Raw genomic sequence first — 27,801 nt, 5'->3', positions numbered from 1 at the left:
AGTCTCAGGGTTACTCTAACATCCATCTCTCTCTCTAGTTTTAGATGGAGAAAGCTGAGAATTATTACAGTGTGAATGGTTGTGTGCTCCCCGTGTGCCAGGCACTGCTCTTAATGGTCTCTGCGTGCAGCCAGCCGTCTGTGGCTGCCCCGGGCTTGCAAATCCCGGCCAGCAGGAGAAGCCCAACGCCACCTCTACAGTGGGGTCCTCCCCCTGGAGCATGCAACCTGCCCCCCCAGCTGAGAGCTCCCCAAATCGTAAAGAAACTCAGCTCCTCCGGTAGGTCCCATCCCCACACTGTACGACTTACCAGAAGGTTCCTTTCACGGCGTTCTGTAACAGCCCTGAACTCTAGCACTGCGACCACACAGCAAAAGCTGGGGTCCTGAGACAAAGGCAGGTGACGGGCGGAAACACGTGGTTTTGCAGCTGCTAACACCTCAAGCACTGCCCTGTGCCCACCTCTCACGGGCACTCCCTGAGGGTTCCGCATGCCCAGCTGCGCCTCTCTGGGTTAGCCGTGTCTACACGTGATGGCCGTGGTGTGAAATGTTCAGGCAGATTCGATGACCACGGACACGCATGTGTAACACACAGGTCGCACCTTTAATCCAAGGCCTGCTGTGTCTCTAAATCTGATTAGGGAACTGCACTCACAGAACCTGCCCTCCTGATTCATTTAACTAGTCCCTGTCAGCCCACTGCTCTCTTCCAGGCTTCTCCAATTACACAAGGACCCCATTTCTGCCCACCCCCACATCTCACACACATACACAGACACACACTCACATGCACATACCTTCTCACACATACTCTCACACACTCACATTCTCCCATATACACACTGTCCTGCATACTCTCTCACACACACTCCTACACACAAAGATATACACTGTCTCTCACACACACATACTCTCTCTCCCATACTCACATTCACACCTGTTTCAGGAGCCCTTGAACTTTACCCTCCTCCTCAGCACTTGGCACTTTGCCCTTAGCAAGGACCACCTCTAGGCTTGGAATCACTGCCAAAATTCACCACCAGAAAACTGCTTTGAGTCTAAGCTCCACGTCCCTGTAAGGTCAGGACAAGCTGTGCACTTAAAAGTGGATGACCAACTTTGAAGTGTTGAGATGGATGCATGATTATCAGATGCTTTCAGACAGCTAATCTGAGAGACGATGCACACTATAATAATCTTAATAGGTGGAGTGAGCCCCATGATGTTACTGAAAATTTATCATCCTTTTGCTCTGAAAAAGTATGTTTACCAAAGAAAAATGTTGTAAGTGTAGAACTACCCAATGGCATTCTCCAGTGGGCACATGTCTATGGAGGGAGAGGTTCATGGACGAACAGGGGCACAGCCACACGCAACAGGCGGTGCCCAACCTTCATCCGTGGCTGACTGTTAGAGGGGGCTGAGTACCCCTCCCCACAGCAAAGACCTCTGGCCAGGGTGGGGGTGCATTCTACGATCCCAACACATGGCCAACAACCAGTAAACAACACATGAAAAACAGTCAAAAACAAATATCTGTATTCTACTGGGGGTAGAGTAGAACCCACAATACTATGCCGATTTCACTTGCAAATACCCTCGAAAACATCTTATGAATCATCTAAAGAACAACAACAACAGAATCTTGGTTCATTAGTCACTAGACAAAATTCACCTGTGCTCTCTAGGTTCCTAATATTTTTCAAAATAGTTCTTATGACATCACAGTAAACACTCACTGTTATTAATAATTATTATTGCAAATGAGCTCAAAGAGTGAGAAGCACAGACTCCTTATCTGAGTCTGACTCATAAGACGAAAGGACAGGGAAGAAAATGCAATCATGTGAATCCCAGACCTCATTCTACGTCAGCACGTGCATGTAACCAAGAGTCAGATCATGCTGGACTCTTCACAGTCCACACGGGCTATATATACAAAGCGCACTTCACAGGCACCCTAAAACATAATATGTTTCATAATTCACTATGGCTCCTGCTTGATAGGATACCCATCCATATCTCTGTTATATCAACCCTTTCTTTCGATTTTCTCTGAACAATAATCCTAATTTGGAATCTTAAAATCCTTCACTTGGGCTGTTACAAAACTGCCTAGTTATTCTCCTTTAATAACTCATATCATCTAGGCTGTCATTGTGCTTGTCAGAAAATACCTTCCCCTAAAATAAACATTGAACTATATTACACCCTCATGAAATACATTTAATTGCTTCCCGTGACCCATGGATTTAACCTGAATTCTACATACGGCGCTCCATGTGGCCGTATGGTCTCTTTTCTTGAGCTCCAGAGTCAATCTGGGTTCACCAGTACCTAAGCGTAGAAATCATTTCTATTCTTTCCAAAACTTCTCTCCTATCTTTCACCTGCCTGCCTACCAATGATGTCCAAGTTCCCCTGTACTGAGGCCTTAACAGTCCCCCAACTTTCCTCCAGAGTATGGTGTTTGAATTTCTACAACAGAATGCATCTAATTCTGCTTTACATTGAAAACCTGCTTTAACTGTTTTCATATCTAATCCCTTCCTTAACTTATGAACTCAACAGCTAGATTCTTTTTATCATCATACTCCACATTCTCCACAATTTGTTGTATTAAATTTAGCAAACGTATAATCCACTTTGTAAAAACAGTCATGCTTGTTTTATTTCAATTTCTATTCTTTTAAGCTCTAACAGTATTAGGCAAAAAGAAAACAAACTAAATAAATGAACAAAAAACACACCCTGTATATCTGGTTGGTTCTCAATTCTCCTCTGAGCTGCCCAGTTAGAGGATGGACACTGGTTCTGCCTGCCCAGGGTAACACTTGACATGTTGATTTGTGCTGGGGCATGTACATGCCTTTATTACCCAGAGACAGAGCCCTGTAGGGGCAGCAGGGTTTCACTCACTCACTCACACACACACACACACACACACACACACACACAAACATACACACTCTCCAGGAGCATTCTGTAGGCCCTCAGATGCCCCTGAATGACAGAATCAACTTGTTCTTGATTAAGTTTTAGCCACCATTTATTTCTTTTATTTAAGACTATAAAGACCAAAGCTACAAACAGATCAATGCACCACAGTGATGACAATTTTCTACAAGTTTTTAATCAGCAAGGGCCTGATACAAACTAATGAACTATCTGGTCTAGTACTCTCATCTGCCTAAAGAAAAATCTGAAAATGGAAACTATTTCTCAATTTAGTAAAGACTAAGACAAAAAAATCCAATATATTGATCAACTTTCCTTCCTTCCAGGAACATCTTAATTCTACTTGTTACCGTCTTACTGATGATGTGGTCTTCACTCCCTCTTAGTCTCCTCGTCTTTAAAATGGAGATAAAATCTCTGCACTTAACCTTGGTTGAAATACTGTGGCAAACACTGGAGATGATGCAATACAATGTGACCCATAAAGGTGTATTACCACCTTATCAGAACTGTACTTTTTAATGTTTTGCCTAAATTTCATATCATCAAAAAGAACAAATCTAGATATAAGATGAAACTATTGAAAAAGAGATAATGTTGGTCATGGAAACTTTGACCCCAGGAAGTAAAACTAAAGAAACCAAATCTCTCTGGTAACCCTCACTGATCTATATGATGAAGATGGAGAGTTAGAGCTTTACATTCAATTTTTTCATTGCACTGAACATTTGAGTAAGAAAATGCAAAATTCATTATTATATAAATAAAGTCTACGCTGTTACTACATTTGGGTACCAAAATAGAGTAATGAGTGAGTAAAAATATGCATATTCTCTTTTGATGAGCAAGTTAATAAATCTCTGAGTGTTTTTTATTAAATGTTGGCAAAGGACTTCTAAGGAAAATTTTCTGCCATGGGTTTCCTTATTATAGATTCCTGATTTTAAAAAAGTTTTAAAATTTACTATAGATTGTTAGAACTCATGCAATTTACTTTCACTGAACTTTTCCAAGATGAGAGGGCAGATTTAACAATAATTGGCAGAAAGAAAACCACTTGAATATACTTGTTACATGCAAGTTTTTTTTTCTCATTATGCTTCTAAATAGATATTTCCACATACCACTACACAGTGTATCATTATCAAGCTGTTGAAAAAATACTCCACGTGAAAACAGGGTAGGGGCATGCGTCTTCTGTTTGAATAGTCCTAATTTGTAAGCATCATTGCGGTCCAGACCAATGAAATACCGTTTCCTCACAAAGTTTCCTCGAGGAATGCATGTGGTTTAAGAAGTACAGGTATTAATTATTACACAGAGAGTAACACAGGAAAGGAATCCCACTCAGGAAGTGCTGAGGGAAGGTGAAAATTGCCAAGAAAATCTCATTCCCATTTCTTTGTAACCAATAACTACTCAGATGGTATTTGTTCTCAGAAAAAAATAGTTCACACTCATTCAGTGGCACACACGTCCCCTCCGGAGTCTTAGTTCGCAGACTCAGTAGCTGAATGCCACCGCTCCAAGGTCAGCACTAAGGAACCAGAGGTGTGCTGGCCGACCATCCACTCTGCTTCTTACCTAGCTGCTGCCTTTTTCAATCTTTTTTTTTTTCTTCAATTTTTTTTATTTAATTATTTTTCAAGTACAGTTTTCTGTCCATTACGCCCATCCCATCCCACCCCCCATCCTCCCCCCTCCCTCCCATTTCCACCCTTCTCAGCCGTTGTCCATGTATCCTTCACATAGGTTCCTCTAAATCCCTCCCTTATTTCCCCCAAAATTCCCTCCCCTCTCCCCTCTGGTCACTGTCAGCCTGTTCTCTATTTCAGTGTCTTTGGTTATATTCCGCTTGCTTGTTTGTTCTGTTGTTTAGCTTCCTGTTAGAGGTGAGATCATATGGCATTTGTCCTTCAACACCTGGCTTATTTCACTCAGCATAATGCTTTCCAGTTCCATCCATGTTGTTGCAAAAGGCAGGAGCTCCTTCTTTCTTTCTGCAGCATAAAATTCCATTGTGTATATGTACCATAGTTTTTTGATCCGTTCATTTACTGACAGGCGCCTAGGTTGCTTCCAACTCTTGGCTATTGTAAATTGTGCTGCTATGAACATTGGGGTGCATAGGTTCTTTGGGATTGGTGTTTTAGGGTTCTTAGGATACAATCCCAGCAGTGGAATTGCTGGGTCAAAAGGCAAGTCCAATTTTAGTTTTCTGAGAAAATTCCATACTGTTTTCCATAATGGTTGTACCAGTCTGCAATCCCACCAACAGTGGACCAGAGTCCCCTTTTCCCCACACCCTCTCCAACATTTGTTGTTTATTGCTCTGCTTATGATAGCCATTCTCACCGGTGTAAAGTGGTATCTCATTGTGGTTTTCATTTGCATCTCTCTGATAGCTAGTGATATTGAGCATCTTTTCATGTGTCTCTGGATCCTCTGTATGTCCTCTTTGCAGAAGTGTCTGTTCAAGTCCTTTCCCCATTTTTTAATTGGGTTAGTTGTCTTCTTAGAGTGAAGTCGTGTGAGTTCTTTGTATATTTTGGAGATTAAACCTTTGTCTGAGGTATCAAAAAATATGGAACGCTTCACAAATTTGTGTGTCATCCTTGCGCAGGGGCCATGCTCATCTTCTCTGTATCGTTCCAATTTTAGTATATGTGCTGCCGAAGCGAGCACTGCCCTTTTCAATCTTAAATCCCAGGTGATCCATCTGTTACAGAGTGGCATCTGGACACGCACCCTTGGCCTTGAACGGTGACATGAGGATAAAAGAAGTCGTGCATTTGGAAGGACTCTGTGAAACGTAACTTTCTATCCATGAGCACATAGGCACATGTAGTGGTACAACCGCACGACCCACATTCCTCACGGGGGAATATCCTTGCTTCTGTCTGAAAAGGATCTACATGGGTGCCTGTGGGGAGGTTTCTCCCATTAGGGGGCACTTTTCTTGCATTAGCGAGCCAGTGATAACCACTCAGAGAGGCAGCTCCAGTTCCATTCCATGCTCATCTCGTCCCCGCTCCAGTGGCTGTCTCCAGGCCACGTTCAGAAGGTTCAAACAACTCAATCAGCCTTGAGTCAGATTTTATTGAACCAAACACCTCCCGGGCAAATGTCAGCGCGAGCACATCACCTTGTCTACTTCAGGGATCCTGGGTAGCGCCCGACTCACTCAGTTCTAATCGCCATGGAGTGTATCAGAAGGCAAACCCCTGGGCACTGTAAGCTTTTTTCTCGGGAGCATCATTTCTCACCTCGATCATTAAGTAGAGGTTGAGCAGAAAATGTCACAGGAGGGTAGAGCAGTGCTACTCAAAGTATGGTCCGAGGACTGGGTCCATCTCTCCAGGGCCAGGTGAGTCCCAAAATTGAGTGAAAGGGCTTAGCGATGTTGATCCTGATACAGAGGAATTTAATGTCAGCTAAACCAAATAACAATGATAAATAGGGATTGAATTTTTTACCTACATAATTCATTTTAAAGGTAGTTACAGAGTTATTAGGAGGTCACAACAGAGTATGCACTGTATTTTTAAACACAAATAAGCTTGCTCTCAACCAAGATCAGCTAAGAAACACTGGTTCGTGGATAATATCCTACTGCAACGCTCCTTGGAATGCTTCTAGGCAGTTGCCAGTTTAAACCTGTTTCCCTGTCCTCTCGTCAGGCTAAACTGGAGGATGCTCGCCACCAGAGAGGCACAAGGCAGTCTGCAGAGGCCGTCCTCCAGACTTAGGTGTTTTGTACATGGCGTTTTAAAGAAAGGACTCGGGTAAATGCTGCAGAAACCAAGAGCATAATGGGTTGCAAACTACTTCATGAAGACTTCTGTACTGTACTGATTACCTCATACGTGCAAAAACAGGATCCATAATAGTCGATAAAAATAAAATTGCAGAGCCTACTTTTGGGTGCAAAAACTTCAACACCTGGCAAATTGGAAAACTGGCAAAAAGAGCCATTTTGCCAAAGGGAATCCTTTTTTTCTGGGCCATCCTACATCCAGCAACTAGCTAACGGGGGGGTTTAAAGTGCTCCGCCTTTTCCCCTAATTCAGGACAACTCCAAAGAGCCTTCCTAGCTCCATAGCTCCCCAAGGTCAGCCAAGGCTGAGGTTCCAGCTGTCTTGCAGCCCCTTCCTCGGGCCAACCCCACTTTCTTCCCTCCCTCCCTCCCTCCCTCCCTGTCAAGTGTTGATTCCAAGAACACATTCCAGGAAATCCCCTGCAGGCAACTCCCTGTCTCAGTTGGTCTGCTGTGGATTTGACCTGCAATGCACACAGGTGACCAACTCAGTGACGCTGAGCAGAGTGTGGCCCTCTCTCCAGCTCAGGACAGTGAGGGCCACGTTCCCCCTCATCAGGTGACAGATGTGATCTCTTACATGGAAAGCAGCAGCAGCTGAGGGGGACAAGCCAGGTGGCAAGCTGCAGAAAGGACATCACCCTGAGCAGCAGACTGCTAGTTTCCTTGCATCTACACCTGATGGACTCCTCATTTTTCCCATGCTCCCAAACACCTGACCATCTGGAAACCACCCTGGGAATGAATCAGGCACAAAAGTGAGGGGGATTCACTGGGATGATTTTCACCAGGGGAGAGAAAGGAGCAAAATGGCCTTCGCTCAGCCCAGCAGCCAAATCTGCGTGCATGTCTCCCCGCATGACCCCCTCACCCCATTTTCGCGGCCCAGGGTGTGTCTCATCTTCACTCACGCGGTGTGAGGCCCAGATCTACTGCGCAGTATTTCAAACAGCCCAGGCTTTCTCATTCAGAAAAGCTCTCCCGGTCCTACCATCACCCACCCAGTGTCAGAACCACGGGCGCAGAGGCAGCAGGAACAGAAGAGAAGCCTGGGGAAAGGTCCTTCCCTTTTATTGACAACATTGTTTTGAAAGGAAGAAGAAAAGGTTTATTGACCAGGTGAAAAAGAGAAAATAGGTCTGCAGAGCTCGGGAAGCAATTTGCTGAAAAGGTAGAAATTTTAAAAGCATACCTAAAAAACACCTCTGGCCTGAAATCAATAAACACAGAAGTTTCCTAAATGGAGACAGTCCCTGGATTTCCAGGACAGAGCCCTTGGGAGCATGCGCCGTCTCACCTACGGGGCAGGTGGAAGGAAGGAGACCACATTCCCCCCGCCCCAGGTCACCTGGGAGGGCGCCGGGGCACATTTTTTTCTCTAAAGCAAAGTCTCACCTGGAGATAAAGGAGGAAAAGCGAGGCCCCACAGAGCCTTCTGGGCACCCTAGCAGCCACCATGACTTTGACATTCAGCCTCCCTACCGCAGGAGATCTTGATCAGAGTGTTTAATGTCCTAAGAGTTTGCATAAACAAATGTAACAAAATCAGGCTGGAGGAAGAAAATAAGAAAGAAAAAAGAGAGAAAGGGAGTGAAGTGGAAGAGACAGGCAGCAACGGAGCAAGGCCCAAGGCCAGTTGACAGAAAGGGAGCCAAACTCCAGGAGCTTTCGTCGCAGACCTGGCCCCGGGCAGAGCCGGTGCTCCTGGGAGGCAGTGGCCTGGGCTGTGTGAGTGTCCACAGAGTGATCTGTGCCCACAGGAGGATTCCACGGACACCATCTGGGAAGAGGTGGCCACACCCCCACACTCAGGAACAGGCAAGGGAGGATGAGTAACACGCTTGCTTATGTCTGATTTTCTTGCAAAATCCGGTTTGGCTTTTAAACTAATGAAATTCTGTCCAATTTTAAAATGCAGTGCATTCTCTGAGTACTTTCTGAACAGCTACATTTATTTCATAGTTTGACTCTGTCCCTTCTTCTCAAATGAGAACCAAATATTAGCACTCTGCTCTCCGTTAATCCACAAACTGAGATTCAAGGAGATATAAAATGAGCTTTTCAGCAGCACAATCAGAATCACTGAAGTGAGTCAGAGCAATGCTGACACCCATTCACATCTGTCTGAAGCATCGTGTCCAAGGACAGCATCAGGGGACGGAGGCAGGGGCCACACTTGCTGCTCTAAGGTTGGACAACTCGAGGCAGTTAGTGCCCACCTTCCCAGGACGTGAGTCCGTTCCTCTGCGGAGTGGATCGGATCAGGCGGTTTTCCTGACAACTCGCTATGCTTCCTCTGAATAAACTTGGGTGAGCCATAACCGCCCACCCCCGTCCTCGTGTGCGCGTGCACTGGCCGTTCCAGGAACCACGCAGAGATGGGAGCTGTGTTTCAGGTGGATGACAGGCACGTGGTAATGCCTCGGATTAAACGATTTTGTAAAATCACACACAGGAATTGCATGGTTACGTCGCCTTGCTAAAGGAAGGACTGTTGTAGAATATATTGGGATGATGGTATCCTCAGAAAATCCCATAGATTTATTTTGTAACATTCTTTTCTATAGTTTCAAAATGTCTGTTTTGTAATGGTGGGGGCTGTCCTGAAGACGTTATTTCAGGGCACTTGTGAGTGAGAATCTGCTTCTCCCTTATGTATGCCAGTGGTAGTAATTTGGTTAAATAATGCAACAGAAGTGATTAGCTTTGATTTTAAAAATGTATGTCAAGAATATATACAAAGTATCTTTAAAGGGCCCATCAAAACAACGTGCTAGCTAAACACAATGTCAGCACAAGAGCACTTATTTAAAAGGGAATATTATCAATACTCTTACTTACAGTGTATAGTATGCACAAATTCAATTAGCACCCCTCACAAATATGCACACCAAGAAGACCCGCCTGCTCTCTCTTTCCCTGGGATTTTCAGTTACACGTGTTCTCGGTATTTCCTCCTGACACATTACAGACACATGGCTCAGATGTGTTCTTCTAATGCAGTGTGAACTACCCCAGACTCTTGGCAGCAAAGCCCGGACAATGGTAACTTCCCTGGCTAAGGCTGCTACCCTGGGACAGCAATGCACAGAAACGCCCCTAGAGGGCATCGCTTCGAGTGGGTGTTTTCTCTGTCGCTTCTACTCAAACTGCCTTAACTGTGAACCAATAAAAACTCATAATAAATAAGGCGGTAACGAAATCACTCTTTTTTTCCCTACAATACTTGCAATTTCAATGTTATAAAAATTCTGTGACAAAACAGGTGTGTGTTGTCACATGTCAAATAGAAAACCATCCGTAGTCACGGTGACTTAGCAATCGCAGGAGCAGTCCATTCTGGGCCCCAGTGTTGTGTGGAGTGGCGCCCCTTTGACGGTGACGAAGCTGTGCCGAAATTCTCCTGCGGGTCTGATCCCATCTAACTCAGCTCCCATCACTCCCGTTAGAAAATGTAGCTGCTCTGCTCCTTCCTGTAACCGAATGCTTGGCTGAACGTTCACAATCCCGCTTTCATCCACCCTGCTTCAGGTATTGTTTTATAGCGCTCTTATTCAAATAGCTCATGCTGAGAGCTAGTATTTATTGTGTGTAATTATGTGTCCGACACTGCAGTAAAAGAGACTTTAACTCTCTTAACAAACTTTGAAGTAGGCACTACTGACCTAATTGGTTGATATAGGAGAACATTTCGTTTTAAGGGGATTGAGTACCTTGAACAACCTTACGCAGTAACGCCACAGACTTGAACCTAGCGCTCACCAGCGACACAGTCTGCATTCGCCATTCTTACACCATGCTTCCCCACCATTTCCTCCCGTAAGAGAGGAATGGCCTAGATCTGAAAAATCTTAAGATCTTTGCATTCCTCCATATAAAAAAAAAAAAAACCAACGTGAGTTTATAGCCGCTGAGTTTTTCAGTTGCTGCCTCAGATCCCTTCCAGTCTTCCTTTGACCTCCATCCGCAATCAGTCGCCAGTTACCAATGTTCCACCTCAATAGCCAGACAATATTTTTGTCTCCACTTCCCCCGTTACAGCCCCAAATCAGGGTTACATTATTCCTCACAGATGTTAACAGCATAGCAACCACACTTTACAGAAAATGTGCAGAGTCTTAACTGGTCATCCTTCCTTGGAAACATCAGGAATACATAGTATTATATGATGGTCATCTGATCTTATCAAAATGCAATGATTTGCCCTGGCTAGGTGGCTCAGTTGGCTGTGGGTTCAATCTTTGCTCGGGCACACACCCAGGTTGCAGGTTCAATCTGTAGTCGTGGTCCCTCCCTCCCTTCCTCTCACTCTAAAAGCAATAAACATCAGTGAGGCCACACACACACACACACACACACACACACACAATGGTTTTATTGCTCTCTAGCTCAAGACCAGGACAGTGGCAGTGTGGCTCCCTACCACTTTCATTGTTAAAAAGCAGTTCACCCTTCAATATTTTCAATGCTATGAGCTCATATGCACCATACTCAGTCACTACCATGAAAGAAAAAGAAGCCCAAGTATTATCATTGAATATGTCTTTAATTGTACAGGGTATCCTAATGTCAGAGGATAAAAAAGTTAAAAAAAAACACCACCTTATAACTGATAGGAAATGCTGTTTCTGTGGGCATCTCCTATTTCCTTCTAATTCCCCCATATTCTTGTTCTACCTTCCTTCTCTGCCCTGGAAGCCCACAGGCATTGCAAAGCAAGGAACACACTGCCTAAGGCTTTCTACAATCAAATCCATCAGATTTCCCAGCCAAAATTACCCCTATTTTGCACTTGTCAAACATGAAAATCAAGAAAGCCAAATAGCGTGTGAAAGAGCACATGAGACATTTGATTATGACGTGTTGCTCAAAGTGACGTTATGATAACATTTTCGACAGAGGACAGCATTTTGTTTAGCATTGCTACTTCATGGGTTTCCTTATTCGTATCCCTTTACAAAATCAAGCCTCCACTGCTGTCACTCTAAGTGATAGAATACTTTGCTGATAAGTGTTGGGAACTGCCCTGTCTGGCTCCAGGAATTGTAACTGCCCCCCATAACTAAGCAAGTGACCTCTGGAATGGGAGCCACAGGAGACAAGGCTTGTCTCTGGCAGCAGACGCTGCCCCTGCTTCATCTCCCTGCCCCAAAGCATGGCCGATGTGCATGGCGGGTACGACCCCTCAGAAAGGGGCAACCTAGGCCAGACACGACCACTCTCAGAAGGTCATCATAGAAGGACTGGGGGGGGGGGGGCTGCAACAAAGAGCAATGGACTCTTGCCTCCTGGCTTTGACATAGCCCGAGTCCCCATGTCCTCTGGGACAAGCGCTTCCTGGCTCTAATCCCCTTAAGCCTCAATACCTATGATGGGGAAGGTGGTGCAACCCTGTGCTGGAAAAAGTGGGTATCAGGGGTAAATCAGGCATAAGAAAGAATATGTAAAAATCCTGTGAAATCTGCTTTGTTTAGAATGCTCTCATTTAAATGATAGGGCCCAAGCAAGAAGTTTGTTCCACAAAGATGTATGGCTCCTTAGCTATCTGACCCTGACTGAGAATAAGCCCTCATAGTTCTTTGAATGATATCTATTGTTTGATCCTTACCTGTATTCTTGTGCAAATGAACCCAATAAAAGCCTCTTAAGCAGGGGGCTCTTGGCCCTTCCCCTTGAGGGATCCACCACTTCTCCTCCCCAAGCAGATCACATCATGTCTCAGTCATGTTTATTCTCGCCCATGGCACACGGGGGGACTGCGAGGAAATCACCCCCAGAGATAAGCACAGTGTGGTGAGACTCAGGAGCGGTTCACAGTTACCACCAAGAACAAGACACCTGTTTCGGGGGGCTCCACTCCACAGACTGGGTGCAGAAATGCTGTCACCCAGGCCTTTAATGTGGTGGAAGATGATTTTTGTTTTGTAACGGGATGGCAAGCGGTGTCTTCACGGGAATGTCTCCCAGGTCATCCCTGTGTAAGAAACGGCTCATAGAGTTTGTGGGATGGAGACGGAGTCAGGCACACCGCATCCTCACTCAGACTGAAGTTGTAAAAGGTAACCACGAAACCCTCAACACAGGTACACCAGAGGGAGGAACCAGAATCTGTGTGCTCCACGGAGGAAGTGGAGAGGGGCGTCTTAGCAGCAGCGGGGAGGGGCCAGGCCAGAGCACTGGGTGAGGATCCCCGGGGTGGAATGTGGGGCGGCACGCTCCCTGAGCCTCATGTGAAGGTTCAGGATGATTTTTGTAAATGCTGAGAAATGCTGGGTGTCATTGGATTGTTTAGCGGAAATTCACAAAGGGCTGAGTTTTGATGCGGACCCAACAGAATCAGTGTGTGTGCAGACGAGGTCTGCTGGGACCAGCTCAGTGACGGAACCAGGACGAGTGTTTGTCGGTATCTGCTGCTCCAGAGGCCGCGGAGCTGCGGTGCTACAGGGCAGCTCTGTGGCCCTGGGGGGCGGCGGGGGGAGCCAAAAAGCAGAGTATTGTGGAATGCAGTATCATTCAAACCCTTACTGCCTTAGGAAGAAGATACACAGGTTCTCCGTGTGCACTGTCTTCTTAAATTATAAGGTGAGAAAATGGAAATATGAAATAAAACAACTAAGTCACAGTCCTAGGATGGTACACTGGCCACTGTCTCACCTGTAAGCTTCTCTGAAGGCAGGATAATGGATTGTTTCCAAGGTTCAGGTATACTGATCACTTACCATACACTCAACAGACACTGACATCAAGCCCAGCTTAAAGGACACATCAGCTCACTCCTCCGGAGTACAGACACTGGGGAACCCTCTTTTTATCTTCTCCTTTCTCACTCGCAAACCCTCCTAGGTGCCCTTCATAGATTTCGCCCCTCTGGAGCAAAGACTGTCTGCAGCACACGTTCCGAGGCTCCATGGAACGAGGCTAGGACTCTTAAGAGCCGGTGTTTTAACGCATAGAATGTCAGCCTCAGGGGCTCTTAATAAAAATATCTAGCACACCCCCATAAGATGAAGAGTTGATGTCGTTTTCAAAACTCAGTATCTGAGTACACACAAACATATTAGCCTCCTAAACAGAGAAAGGTTATTTAGTCAAATGTCATTTAATTAAAAGCTGCAGACATCAATTGGAAGTAAAGGTCAAAGAGAAACAGACGAAGGATTAGGAGGGTTGGAGAATCCTGTACATGCAACAATTAGGGCAGATGGAATCCAAACTCATCGAGTTGTATTTGTTTTCCCAATAAATCTGTCACGTTCTAAGCTAATTATAAAACTTGGGACAGGATTTGTTGGAGAGAATCCCAGAGTGAACATCCAATTTTTATATATTATGTCACTTAACACGGCCCCCGACAATACTAGTAGAAAGTCTGGCATCCTCTAAACAGACAGTGACCGGCAGTGGAAAGAGCCGATGGTCTGCGATTTGAGCTGATGGCCAAGGCTTCGCTCTACTGCTTATTAGCTACGTACGTGACCTCTCCTGGTTAATCTCCTCAGGCATAGTAATGAACCAGTGATCATCACGTTTGTCCCAACCTCAAGGTGTCTTTGTAAGACTCCAGTGAAATCATGTGGAAAACATGGCTTACAAAATCCTAAATGAAGAACAATTTTTATTATGTTAGTGCAGAAAGGGCAGCATCCCAGACCAAAATATTTTGCACGCACACGACTTTGTATGTGTGTGTGTGCAAATGGCTGACTGACCAGATGCATAATACTTAACTACACACAAATATACATACAGATTTATGCATATGTCCACATGCATGTATATAATGCATGCATATACGTACACACTCATAGATATTTTATGTTTCAAATAGAAACAATAAGCACAGAGACTTATAGAAGTGTCTATAATTTTTAGACAGGATCCTTCTTACAACATCTCACAAATTTATAAGGCAGCTGCTTTACAAGGAAGAACATTAATGAAATCTTTAAACCTTTCATGATTTCTGAAAGGCCTTTGTAAACACATAGATCTCTTTCTGGTCAGGGTGTCTCCATGCTGTACATAAGCAGTGACTCATAGTATGTACTTCAGGGTTTAGTGGGTGTACTTTGAATCAATCAATTGCCTTTCATATCTAGTCCCTAAAAACAGATTTCCTACGAAGATTACTAAGATCATCTAAAGCAATGTTTTAAAAGTATGACTATCTGGGCAAACAGGAAAGGAGAAGGAAGAGGGAGAGACTATAAAAATCAGAACCCTGAACAGTTCCTGCCTTCGCTTTTCCTCCTCACCAGTCCTGGGAATGAACAGACTTAATTAAGAGTCAACTCTTCGCTAGGGGGCCAACGTCATCAAATCCATTGGGTTGGCCAAAAAGTATGTTTGTGTTTTTCTGTACGATGGCTCTAGTAGTGTTTAGTAGTCTGTAATTTTATTTGAAACGATTTTGTTGAATTGTATTGTGCCAACTGTCATATCAGTGTGCATTTAAAAAGAAAATCAAAATTGATGGATTTTTTGTGCAGCCATTTCAATATTGAAGATGGAAGAGAATACACATTTTTGTTATATCATGCTTCCTTATTTCAAGAGAGGTAAAAATGAAACTGAAACACACACACACAAAGAGACTTGTGCAGTGTATGGAGAAGGTGCTGTGACTTATAGAAGTGTCAAAAGTGGTTTGCCAAGTTCCATGCAGGAGATTTCTTATTGGATGATGCTCTAGTCAGGTAGACCAGTTGAAAGAGATAGTGATCAAATCAAGACATTGATTGAGAATCAATGTCATACCATGCGGGAGATAGCTGACATACTCAAAATATCCAAATCAACAAAGTTACTGGTGAAAATGAAAAATGTGTATTTCATTTTCCAGAAAAAAAAAATCATATGGCCTTTCTGGCCAACCCAATACTTGACTATCAACCAGCTTCAAAAATTTGTTTTTCTCACCTATCTCCTATCTCTAAGCATCTCAGTGTTTCATTAACAGATATCTGTGCATGGCTGTCCCTCAGGATACTTCCAATGCAGCGTCCCCAGATTACAACTTAATGTGATATCTCTTGTCTTGAGCCAGACACACCCTATTCATCCTCAGTGTGCCACACTCATTATTCGGAGGGTCCTTTCGCTGATGCTAAATGTACACCAGTAAGAGAGGGAACCCCTCCTCCCTTCCCCTGTGTATACCCCCAACATTCTCGATGCCACACTTCATTGTTAAAAATCTCGTAACTAGTTCACTACCTGAATAACTCACCTTGTCCTTTTTATCCTCGTTCCCACCACCACACTGCACCTGGGACACCGAACCATCCCTGAATTGACCGTCTGACTCCAGCCTGGCCCCATTCAATTGTTTAAAAAATATATTTTATTGATTATGCTATTACAGTTGGCAATTGGCCCCATTCAAATTAAAACCCCTTACCCCTAGCAGAGCTTACTTTTCTTAAATACAAAAAGGCTCCAAACCATCCCCCAAAGTGCACCAACACAGGAACAACAAAACGGTTCCTTAGCCAGTGTACTGAACATTTGGGATGCACGCTTGAGTCACAGCTGCCTCTGTCTTTCTTTTCCTACTCTCTGGCTGTCTGAATTAGAGAGAGACCCTAAACGATGTGCGCCACACCAACGCCATGCCTTTCCTCTGCATTATCCACTCCCTTGGGCCAAGAGTATCTTTCTCTCTTGTCCCATTTATTTGGCAGTTGCTTTCTCATGCTTCTAGGCTCAGCCAAGATACGACCTCTGCTTTAGAGACTTGTCTCATCTCCCCAGCAGGATTTTTGGACTCTTTCCTAATCTTCCATTGCATATTTATAAAATCCACTATCAGTCAACACTGAGATTACTTGCATGTTTCCTCATTATAGCGTGACCTACAAAAAGGACAAGATTATTTCTTTGCATATTTATATCCCCAATACATAGCCATATGAGTGTACAGCTCTTGCACTTCATAAATATTGAATCAAATAGTAAATTCATGAATGTCCTGAAAGATATTCATAATGACACGACTTCTTAGACGACCACTGCAGACCACAAACTCCCTCCTTTGTGTACTTCTTTATCCCATTCGTTTAGTTTTCAACCAGGTAAACAGTCTCAGCTACAGGTGAAATGGAAACCTGGGAAAAGTGGAACTGTCCAGAATAGATTCTTACTGAAAAAGCTGATGGTCACTAATGAGCTGAAAATCTGGGAACAACCATCAGTGACAGCAGGTATAATTCCTCATCTTTCTTCTCAATGAGGACAAGGAATTGCATGCTCTATGCCACTCTCTGGATTGCACAGGTGTCTAGCATGTGGCATCATCAGAAGTGAATATGTGGTCGGTGAGGTGGTGACTTCAAGAAGGTGTGAGCTCCTGGAAGCTCAGACATCTGAACTGGTGGAGCAGACCTGCAGGTGGCCCCTTGAGGTCTGAAAGAGCGGTTATCTGTAGTTTTTCTGCTCACACCGCCCAACACAGCTTACAGCTACCAAATGAACTTCCAACACGATGAGACAGGCAGGGTTTATCTTTCTACCTCTCTCCCTTGTTTTCTTTCTTTCCTCCCCTTCCCTCCCTTCTTCCCCTTTTTCTTTAAAATTTCACATTTTGCATATATTTTTTAGAATGGGAAATGTCAGATAAAGCTCTCAAAGCCAGCTCTTTTATGGTTCAAGACCCCAGGTGGTGTCCTGACTTTTACCCTGTTTGGTCTTTAAAACTCTTTGAAGATTTGAACCAGCAATGTAGAATTTGTTATGTAACCTAGTAGAACTAGCTCTAAGTGAAAACTTCCATTGGGTTCAAAGATCTTAAAGGGTGCATTATTGGTGCTCCATGAATGTTTATCCAATTGACCATCAGTCAGCATCCTCTGTACCCAACCAGCCATGGCCCCGAGCTCTTAAAGCACTGTTCACCTGAACCTGGATCAATTCCTGATTATATATACGCTTGTCTTCAGAATGTCCAAGTGAAAGACAGAGATCAGTATAATTACCTTTTATAAAAACAAAAATGCTTATAGCTAGTTCATATCTGCCTTTCTTCTTGCTTAATATTTTAAAGCATGATTCAGCGCTTTTCCTTTACCAAGATCTATCCCACTCCAAAGTAAATCCTACATACACTTCTCTATTCTTCCCACAACAGCTTACTTCTTTTGCCCCGAATTTCACCAGCTTACCTGGGAAGTATACTGCCCCTCCATCTACAGAGTGCAGACTCCTATTAGTCTCCGCCTACTTGGAAACTATAGCTTCTTAGCTATATTCGTCTGTGTAATACAGTTTAAAAATACTTAAACCATCTGTTCGGAGTGGAGAATGCAGAAATGAAAGGCACAGCCCTTCCCTCAGAGAGCTCACCCACGAGGTGTGCGTGCAGTCCAGGAACCTACCGTCACAGCTCTCCTTCATGCACCATTATCCTGCCTGGACACATCCACACAGCCCCTCCAGCCCTTCACGGTCTAGAATTCAAACCTACGGCAGATCTAATTTTGTTCTTGTATGTATACCCAGCTCACTTGTCCCAAGTCTCCTGGCATTTAGCCTAAGAATATGTTACATGTGTTTGATAATTACTCTGCATCCCCACATCTGTAAGAAAGCTCCTGCGTCTCGGAGGATGGATTGCAAGTGCTCTGTCAATTGCGGTTTGGCTACCCTGAGAGCCGAGGACCCCAGCACCGCCTCCACCCCTGGTGGCCCGGACAGGGACAGAACAGCAATGCAGACTAGCTGACAGCCTCCGCTCCCAAAGCAAAGTTTCAGCGTTCCTTCCTAGACCAAGGAGCCCCTAACTATATGCTACACAATATGATGAATTTAAAACATGAATCACATGACATGTTTTACAAGAACAGCTTTCTTTCTCCATATTCATATATACATGTGTATATATATATATATATATGAGTAGATATATATATATATATGAGTAGAAATTTCAAATTTCTACTAAAATTTAAAATGCATAAGTTTTGATAAAATTTTTAAGCATTTCACACATAACTTTCAACTTTCAAGTTTAAATAAATATTGCTTATGATAACAATCCTTAAGTTTTTTGTCTTTTTTTTTGTTAAAGACGTACAAAAAGATGGCAGTCTTGTGTCAGAAACAAGTGGTTTCATTGGTGGGCATGAAAACATGAAAGCTGAGACTTCTCCGGCCCAGAGAATTCTCAGCTCTGAGCGCTGTTCTTGCACAAGTCATTTTGAATAAGAAACCAGCTGTTCACAGCCATAATATGAATATCTTCAATTAAAATTTTCCATAAAGATCGAGGGACAGCTGCGCAGAGGTGGTTTCCCCAGAAGCCCGTGTGGCTCCTGACTTGGGCTCTGATGCAGGGACAGGCTCTGACCCAGGCTGTGCGGGGGGTGGTGGGTTTAGCAATGCAATCACGACTTTGTCAGATGTCCACAAGTTATGTGTCTGTCTTTTCTTACGAAGCTTTACAACCCATAAAACTCTGATCTTGCCTGGGTTATCACTTTTTTTCCAGTGTTAGGTCTGCTCCTGGTAGGTCATGTGTCATAGCAAAATGTTTAGCTGGACATGTACTTCCTCATCAGTCTCCATCATGTAATCCAGTACATTCACCATAGAAAGGCAAGCCTGAATATGTGTTAATGCTCCAGTGAAAAATGTCATCGTTACCAAGTCATGTTACAACCATATTAATGGGCAGCTTAAATCAGATGAACAACCACTTTTTACTTTATGCCAAGTAATAACTCTGGGCCTAGGGAACCAAAGACTTTCCACACCAATGTGGAAAAACACAGAGTAGCAGTAAACCTCATACTTATTTACAATGCATTTTAATGTGAATGTTCAGCATCTTACTCTAACATGATGCTTATCTATTCTATAGCTCTATTCATGATTAAATTTAAATATTTTATGAATTTTGAGAGAGAGAGAAGGGTAAAAGGGAGGGAGGAAAGTAAGGAAGAAGGAAGGGATATAGAAAGAAAGAGAGACTTGTTGATTCTCTTATGTGCCCTGACTGGGGATTGAACCTGCAACATTGATGTATCCAGATGACCAGCTAATTAACTGAACTACCTGCTAGAGCCAAAAATTTTCTTTGTTATAGTAGCTGAAAGTTTAATTTTGTTGTAGTTTTTGTTTTGTTTCCTTGTGTAGGAAACCAGTCTCCTTCTAAGTCAAATTTTTATTTTTTTTCTTATTTAGACAATATCAAAATCAGGTTAAAATAATTAAATGCCTCTTCCATGATGTAGACAATTAACTCTAAATCTAATGACACTAGAAAATTACATATTAAGCTCCCGAAACACTATCATATACGTTTTCATTGTCTTGTCATTTCACTTCTTCCCAAAGATTTTAGATTTTCTCCTCCATATTACATAATATTTTCTGTACTGGGCAAAGCTGTCTTGGAATGCTGGTTAAGAATTTATTGTTAATGTACTCCTATTTTCTACAACTACGTGTTCTGAGTTAGAGAATGTGGTTCTTAAATGACCAGCATTTGCCTCCATAATGACACAGCAAATTTCACGCTATCACTTTAACCAGATATTTTTACTAAATTGCACTGAAAACGGTATATAAACTTCTCTACCAGATTGTCAGCATATTTTAAGGACACAATCCGGTCTTCCTGCTGTCTCTATAGATAGCTACATGTTATATCTGTCCCTTTGGTCTGAAAATTACCCAATACAAATATGTACATATTCAAGTGACATATCATATAACACATACTCTTGTTTTGTACACACCCTGGTTCTCTAATAAGTTAATTACAGTAATGTCAGATGCAGGATATTGGATTCAGTCAAATCATAGTTAAAATGTATTACTTTGCAAGTGGAATACTATAATAAATTGACCAAATTCAAGGTAACTGAAGATCACCCCAAAAGCCATTAAACCATCATTGCTAAAAATATAATGAAAGAATACAAAATCAATTCCCTCCTTATCTATTTATTTCTCCACCTATCAACTGGCTGCCTTGTCCCAGAGGGACCTAGGATGGCCCACAAGGAGGCCACACACAAGACAGCAGACATGGACAGCAAGGGCAATATTAAGATAGCAAATGGGGCAACGCAAGAATTTCGTGATAAGAGGGAGCCCAAACATGCTACCCAAACATTTTGCCATTTGTTATGATTGGACAACAAAGAACTAAGCATTCTGACAGGTCATAGGCAATATCTCCACAGCACACACGTAGATGTGTTACCTAGGACTTACTTTCTTATCATACTTTCAAACAATCCATTGTCATTACATCAAAGAACACATCACTAACTGAATTTATGTAGCTTTTCAGAATTGTCCACTATTGCTATTCATGATTCATAATTAATAACCTTACTGTTAATTTATCTTCATTAGCAAATTATTTTATTTATTTGGGGGAATTAGTTGCCTAATAACTAATGTTAAAGTATTCCGACATTGTGTTCCAGGATATGAGTCGTGCATTGTCCTTGCTAAAGTAGACAGAGTCGACCTTTGTGACTCCGCATGTGTGATTTCGCCCACTTGCTAACGTTTATTCGTTTTGTTAGTGGTCATTCCTGGACCAGGTCAGAGCAGCAAAAAATAGTCAGTCTCTGGTTTGCCTGTTTCCAATTAAGGTTGAATAGGGTGTCTTCTTGTTTCAGTTCATACTGTAAACAGGTACCCATTTTGCATTTTGTGACATCATTTTTATATTTTGGGGGTTTTTGGTGCTGTGGCTGTTTAAGTGGTTCCCAAGCACAGTGCTGAAGGAAGCCACGCACAGGGTGATTGTGATGGCCTTAGGAGAAAAGAAGGAAGTTAAGCCTTGTTGGGTGTGAGTTACATAGTGCCAATGGTCGTGAGTTCAATGTTAATGACTGGCAATATACACAAATGTATAAAACAAGGTGCCTTTAAACAGAAACACTTTGTAAAACAAGGTTACGTGTTGATCAGTGGACAGAAACGTTGTGACTAGAGGTTCACAAGAAACTAACCCTGTATTTCCTATAGGGGCAAGGGAGTCAGTATTTGCTGATGCAGTATTCACAGCGACTATACAGAACATAATGGTCATAAATATGAGAATCAATTTGGCACACATAACCCCCCATCCAACAGAAAATTCTGTTCCACTCAAACACTTCGGGTGCCCTTTAATTCCATTTCAGCCCACGAGTAAAAGTCAAACCAATGGGGTAGTTGAATGCCAGACCCCCTGCCCTATCCAAGGTGAGCAGCTCTCCCCATGCCTTCAGTGCCAGGCAGGTATTAAAATGTGGCAGAAGAATAGAAAAAAAGGGGTAGGAGGGGAGAGAAAAGGGGATGTGGGGAAGGCAAATGAAGGTAAAAATGATTTAATTGTATATATTCTTTTATTTCCCCTCATTTCTGATAATATCGACTTTAAAAATGTCTAAATGGTTGACTCATAAACACAAAATTGTTTCTCTAGTAAAATAGCTCTAACTTTGTACCAAGAAACCACATTCAAGTATATGAAATGCTTACAGTAAAAAAAGTTATCATATGTATATTTGTATGTATTCTTATAAACTTTAAATGAATGGTCAGATTATATCCATTCTCTTTTAATAAAAAACTTAAAATGGCATTTACCTGATTTTTTATTTGAATCAATGTTGCTCTTTTTAATTGTTTGTCACCGTCCACTAATACTGGTTGGTGGTTGGCATAAAACTCAAAAGGTCTGAAATATCTAACAAAGCAAAAGCCTGACCGGGGCCAATCTGAGTACCGGGCTCTAAGCGCCACCATCAAATCTGAGAATTCAGAGCCCGTTCTCTGATAAAATGGCAAAGCCATAGCCAGGAGATAACATTCAATTCGAGTGTGGCGGATGTTCTTTTGAAACTGCTGGAAGAAACTATCAACCCCTCCCACTCGATCACCAACTTGGCAGTTACATAACTCTCCTTAATAGCTTCACCAGCTTCCAAAAGCCATGGTGAGGATCTGGTGTGACTATGTGGAGCCCGTAACTGGGGTCACTGAACTAGTGTCAGAGATTCGGGGAGGAAAATCCTCTTACCGGCTTTCCTGCCCAAGGCCCAGACCAGAAGCAAGGCTATTCAGGGTGCGAAGTTTAAGAATGAACTCAGTCTGCGTTTCAGGAAAGAGCCAACCCTGTCCTGGTATTTTCGTGACAACAGGAGCCTTCCTAGGTGTGAGGCACCACGGGCCAAACACTGAAGAGGTGTTCGCTCTCGTTTGTGCAAATTCTAATGGAAAAAATAAAACATGATGGAGAACTCCCCAGCATAAAAATAAAACAGTTTTCTCTTTGCAGTTAGTTTATCCTGTTGGGGTTTTGTACCTTAGCCTGTCATATTTACATAATCGCATTCAAGTAAAGTGCTTTTTTCATCCTCGCCCAAGGACATGCTTTTTGATTTTAAAGAGAGGGAAAGTGAGCGAAAGGAAGAGGGAGAGAAACATAGACGCAAGAGAGGAGCATAACTGGCTGCCTCTTGTACACCCCCAACTGGGGACAAATCCACAACCCTTTGGTGTGTGGGATGACACTCCAGCCAACTGAGCCACACTGGCCAGGGTCAGATAATGTGCTTTTGATTCAGCGTGGCATTAAGTTTTGGGGGAAAAAATAGGACAACAGACACTTAGGCATACTTAATATTATATTAAGGTCACCATAAAGTAATTACAAAGGGGAAGCAGTTGAACCTCTGATTAAAATCACCAAGTGGATGAAGACACCTTTCAATGAGGTATGATCGCAGCTGAAACAAATGAGAAAATAATTTAATTTCTCTAAGTGGACATTGTTACAAACCCATCAAGAAGGTCACTTGTCGAACTCTTACGCACGCATATTTTTTAAGGATATTTTGCACTTATGTACCATATTTTAATACACTTATTTTTATCCTGGGAGCAGGATACAAATTCTTATTAGAGTTCTCACTTCGAATGCGGCAGGGGATGAAAGAGAAAGATTACCCCAAGTCAGAGTGTCAATCAGCAGTGAAGCGTTTCTGGAGCCGGGATGTGCATTATTTCTACTCAACTAGATGTTTCTGTTATATTTGGATGAATAAAACATAAAGTTGTCCATTTCAGTGGACAAATTTACTCCAGGCTGAAGGGTTTGTCTACTCACCTACAGGCCAATCTCACTGCAGATTTTAAGTCTCCTCTGAGATTCTGGGTGGGTTTAGCATTCATTTTAACTAGAAGCCCTGCAGATTTTCATGCTCAAAGGTACTGGCTTTGCTTTAAAATTCATGTAGCTTTCATTTGCAGATAGCCAACTGACATGATTAGTTTTGTACATGAATGGTTAGCTTAGCCAGAGATGCATTTCTTCAGCTTTCATTGTCAAATTGCGTTTCAGGAAGGCCTTCTTTCTGTGTTACCACATAGCCTTTGGGTGGTTTATTGCAACGTCCTGTCTTGCATTTTATTTAATTTATAAGACGGTGGGGGAATAACCTCTGGCCTCCGTTTTTCCCTCTGGTTTCTCTTTAGTTATAGTCTGGGTCACCTGCCTACCTTACCTGCATGGATTCCTTTGCAGGGGCAATTCCTGGAAGCCTAACAATCTTTTCAAACATGAACCCTATGCCTCTCCTTCTGGGTAGAAATGTGGCTATCAGAACTGCAAAATATTCAATTTCTCCATATCTATCTGTCCAATGACACAAAGCAAAATCACAGTTTATAAAAATACTCGAATGACATCAAGATGTTCAGTACCATTCTTCCCTCCAATGTTAGGCAAGCAGCATGCACTCTCAACACAAAAGTTGGAGGTTTTTGGAACTAAAATGAGTGAATCAAATTCAGTTCTAAATTTAGAACTTAATGGAGTATAAAATGGGTAAAAGCTAGCAATAGGTCTGAGCCCAACTTCAGACTAAATGAAGTTCTGACCAAAGGCGCAGTCTTAAAAAAGAAAGAAGGAAAATCAACAGAGAGATTAACAGGGAATCCCATGTATCTAGGTCTAGTAAAGGACTGCTTTTCTTCAGTGAAATCCTAATGGCACTGAAGTCTCTTGCCTCCTGGGAAGCTCTCAAAGATGTCATTAGCTTTCTAGATTTAGAAAGTATTTGAAGATAAAACAAGTGTGTGTGTGTGTGTGTGTGTGTGTGCGCGCGCGCCCTGCCCTTTCCATTCAAATATGTGGTTTGAAAAGCTGTCCTATGTAATTTCAAATCTAATTTGATTCTGAATATATAAAAATTAAAGCAGCAGCCAAGTCCTAAAAGCATTTTAATGGTATATATCACAATATTACTCATCAATAAATACCAAAAGAGACTAAGGATTATCCATTAATAATTGCCAAGATTAAAGGTATGTGGTATAAACTCTATTTTCTATTAAAAAATATAACTAGGAGCTGCTCTTTGCACCAAAAATAACTTTTATTGAAGGTTGCATACTTGATATACTTCAAAGCACATTAACTGGTGTATCTGTCGGAGGTTCTGACTCCACTTTGCCAGGGGTAGGGATAGCCGGGGTGGCTGCGCCTTTGTGGTGGATGAGAGCTGAGAGAAAGGTCATGTAGGAGACTTGTCTGCCATCGCAGAATGTGCCAATGGGATGAATCTTGCTTACGTCGATCCTTGTTTTCTCCTTAGACTATGCATTGTTTTAAAACTATTCTTCGAAAAGAGCGCGCTGGAATCAGATCAGGTAGAGGAATTAGAGCCTGAATGGGGAGCGCTGACATGTATCAGTATTCTTTTTTTTTAATATTTTATTTATTTATCTTTTTTAGAGGGGAAGGGAAGGAGAGAGGAAAGAAACATCAATGTATGGTTGCTTCTTGTGCATCCCCTGCAGGGAACTGGCCTGCAACCCAAGCATGTGCCCTGACTGGGAATCGAACCTCGATCGTCTGGTTCGCAGGCCCACGCTCTATCCACTGAGCTACCCCAGCCAGGGCCATTTATCAGTATTCTTAACAAGGACAACTAAGCTTTCACGAATGCTCTCTGTCTCAAATATGCAGGACTTTACCTGTAGCATCCTGTTTAGTTGGCGCGTATTAGCATAAACACTGTATTACGTAAGACCTATTTTAAACCTACTGTACAGAGAATAAGCGGACAGAAGATGAGTCATTTCCAAGGTGGTTCTAAGATTCACTCAGCTCTCCCTGATTTATGGACTTGAGTTATAGGATTTAACAACCAGCTCAGCTTTCTCTCAGTGTACCGGAATAATCTACAAATTCATTACCATTTGTAGTAGGTAACATACACAAAGATGACTGCATACAATGAAAACTGCCACATAGTTACCAACGCCCTCTGGGAAAACAAAACAAATAGAAAGCTTCCCTATTACTTCCCTAAAGCCCTTACTTGTGGGGTCTAATCCCCATGTTTATCCACTGTGTGTTTTTTATCAGAAAACCAACGGAAATATCCAATGTTTTACACTGAACGCTCCAGACAGCTCCAAGATAACCTAGTCCTGCTCACCCCCTCATTTCTATGTATTTATTTATTTCCTTCTGCTGGGTTCATGGCAGATTTTACAACAGAGCCAGGTCCATCTTGGGGATTCTAGGGAGAGGAAAGCCCGTGGTCCAGGTCATCGTGCCCCGGGTCCCCCCATCTTTCCAATAGACTAGACTGTACCCAGGAAACGGACAACTAAGAAATGGCAGAAGCCTTGGACACACGCAAGGCGAGCCCTGAGGACACCCTGCCGACTGAGGCACAGCAGCTCCAGTCACGTGGGAAAACGCAGAGTCCTGGGCCCCGCAGCTGTGCGGTGTGCCGCAGTGGGGTGGCTGTCTGTCTATCTGCCTGGAGCAGAGAGCCTGTCATCTATCGGGTTGGCCCAAAGTTCTGTTTAGATTCTTCCATAAAATAAAAGACACATTTTCCATTCCCACCAATAACTATGGATTTGGATACTTTGAGTATGTCAGCTATCTCCCATGTGGTAGAATATTGGTTGTTCTCAATTAATGTCTCGATTTGATCGCTATCAACTTCAACGGCTCTACCTGACCACAGCATCACCCAGTGAGAAATCTGCAGCACGAAGCTTCACAAACCACTTTTGACATATTTATCAGTCTCAGCACCTTCTCCATCCGCCGCACAAATCTTTTCATGCATTTCAGTGATGTGTTTACCTTTCTTGAAATAATAAAGCATGATATTCCAAAGTGGTGCTTATTTTCTTCCATCTTCAACATTAAAATGGCTACACACAAAAATCACCAATTTTGATGTTTTTTTTAAATGCACGCTGATATGACAGGTGTCACAGTATAATCTAACTATACTGTATTGAAAGAAGTGAAAAATAACTAGTGACTACTGGAGCCATCTTAGTAAAAAAAACAAACATTCTGGCCCACCCAAAGTTTAAAAAAATGCTGTTTTAACTTGTAAACCCAAAGCAGCATGCTGGGAGACCTGTGGGGGGTTTAGATCTAAGTTTTAGATCAATTAAAACTTATTAAAATTTAATCCTGATCATCATATTTGGGGACTTCAAAACCCCCCCCAAAATAAAGCACCCTGGCCAATGTGGCTTCATTCACTGGAGCATCGTCCTGTAAACCAAAAGGTCACAGGTTCAATTCCCATTCAGGGCACAAGCCTGGGTTACAAGTTCAGCCTTCCATCATATCTGAGAGGCACCCAATCAATGTTTCTCTCCTCTCTCTCCTTACCCTCCCCTCTCTCTAAAAATCGATAAGCTTGTCCTTGGGCGAGGATTAATGAAAAAAAGCAAAGCTAAGTATGAGGACAGTAGTGGACAAGACAAGCAAAATACTTGAAATGAAAGAATAGTAACTTAATCTTTTCAAGCACTCACTTTACATGGGGGGGAGTACAAACCCCCCCCCCCACAAAACTCTGCCTTTGACTATTTTAATAGCAAAATGTAATTCAAGTTCCTGAAAACCAGAGTGGTCTAAAATCCGTCTCCCCGCAAGGCCCCGAAACCCGTGAGCATCCCGTGCAGTCGCTAAGCAGCCTGGGACCAAGTACAGGCACTGATTCCTTCCCAGGGGAAACTTCCTCCCTTTTG

The 27,801-nt window shown here is 42.8% G+C and overlaps 1 protein-coding gene and 1 non-coding gene across 2 annotated transcripts in view; both read right to left on the bottom strand.

Annotated features, from left to right (window-relative positions):
* CDH7 (cadherin 7) overlaps positions 1-27,801 on the bottom strand; it is a 121,019-nt gene that overhangs the window by 71,634 nt on the left and 21,584 nt on the right. The window lies entirely within an intron of this gene.
* LOC118980642 (U6 spliceosomal RNA) lies at positions 5,539-5,645 on the bottom strand. Its single transcript, XR_005065167.1, has one exon. It is a non-coding gene; the product is annotated as a U6 spliceosomal RNA (small nuclear RNA).

Source organism: Sturnira hondurensis, unplaced genomic scaffold, assembly GCF_014824575.4.
Source record: "Sturnira hondurensis isolate 20B ecotype Veracruz unplaced genomic scaffold, ASM1482457v3 Scaffold0001872, whole genome shotgun sequence".
NCBI classification, from domain to species: Eukaryota; Metazoa; Chordata; class Mammalia; order Chiroptera; family Phyllostomidae; genus Sturnira; species Sturnira hondurensis.
Note: the sequence above shows the minus strand (reverse complement) of the source record. Positions and strands in the feature narration are given on the sequence as shown.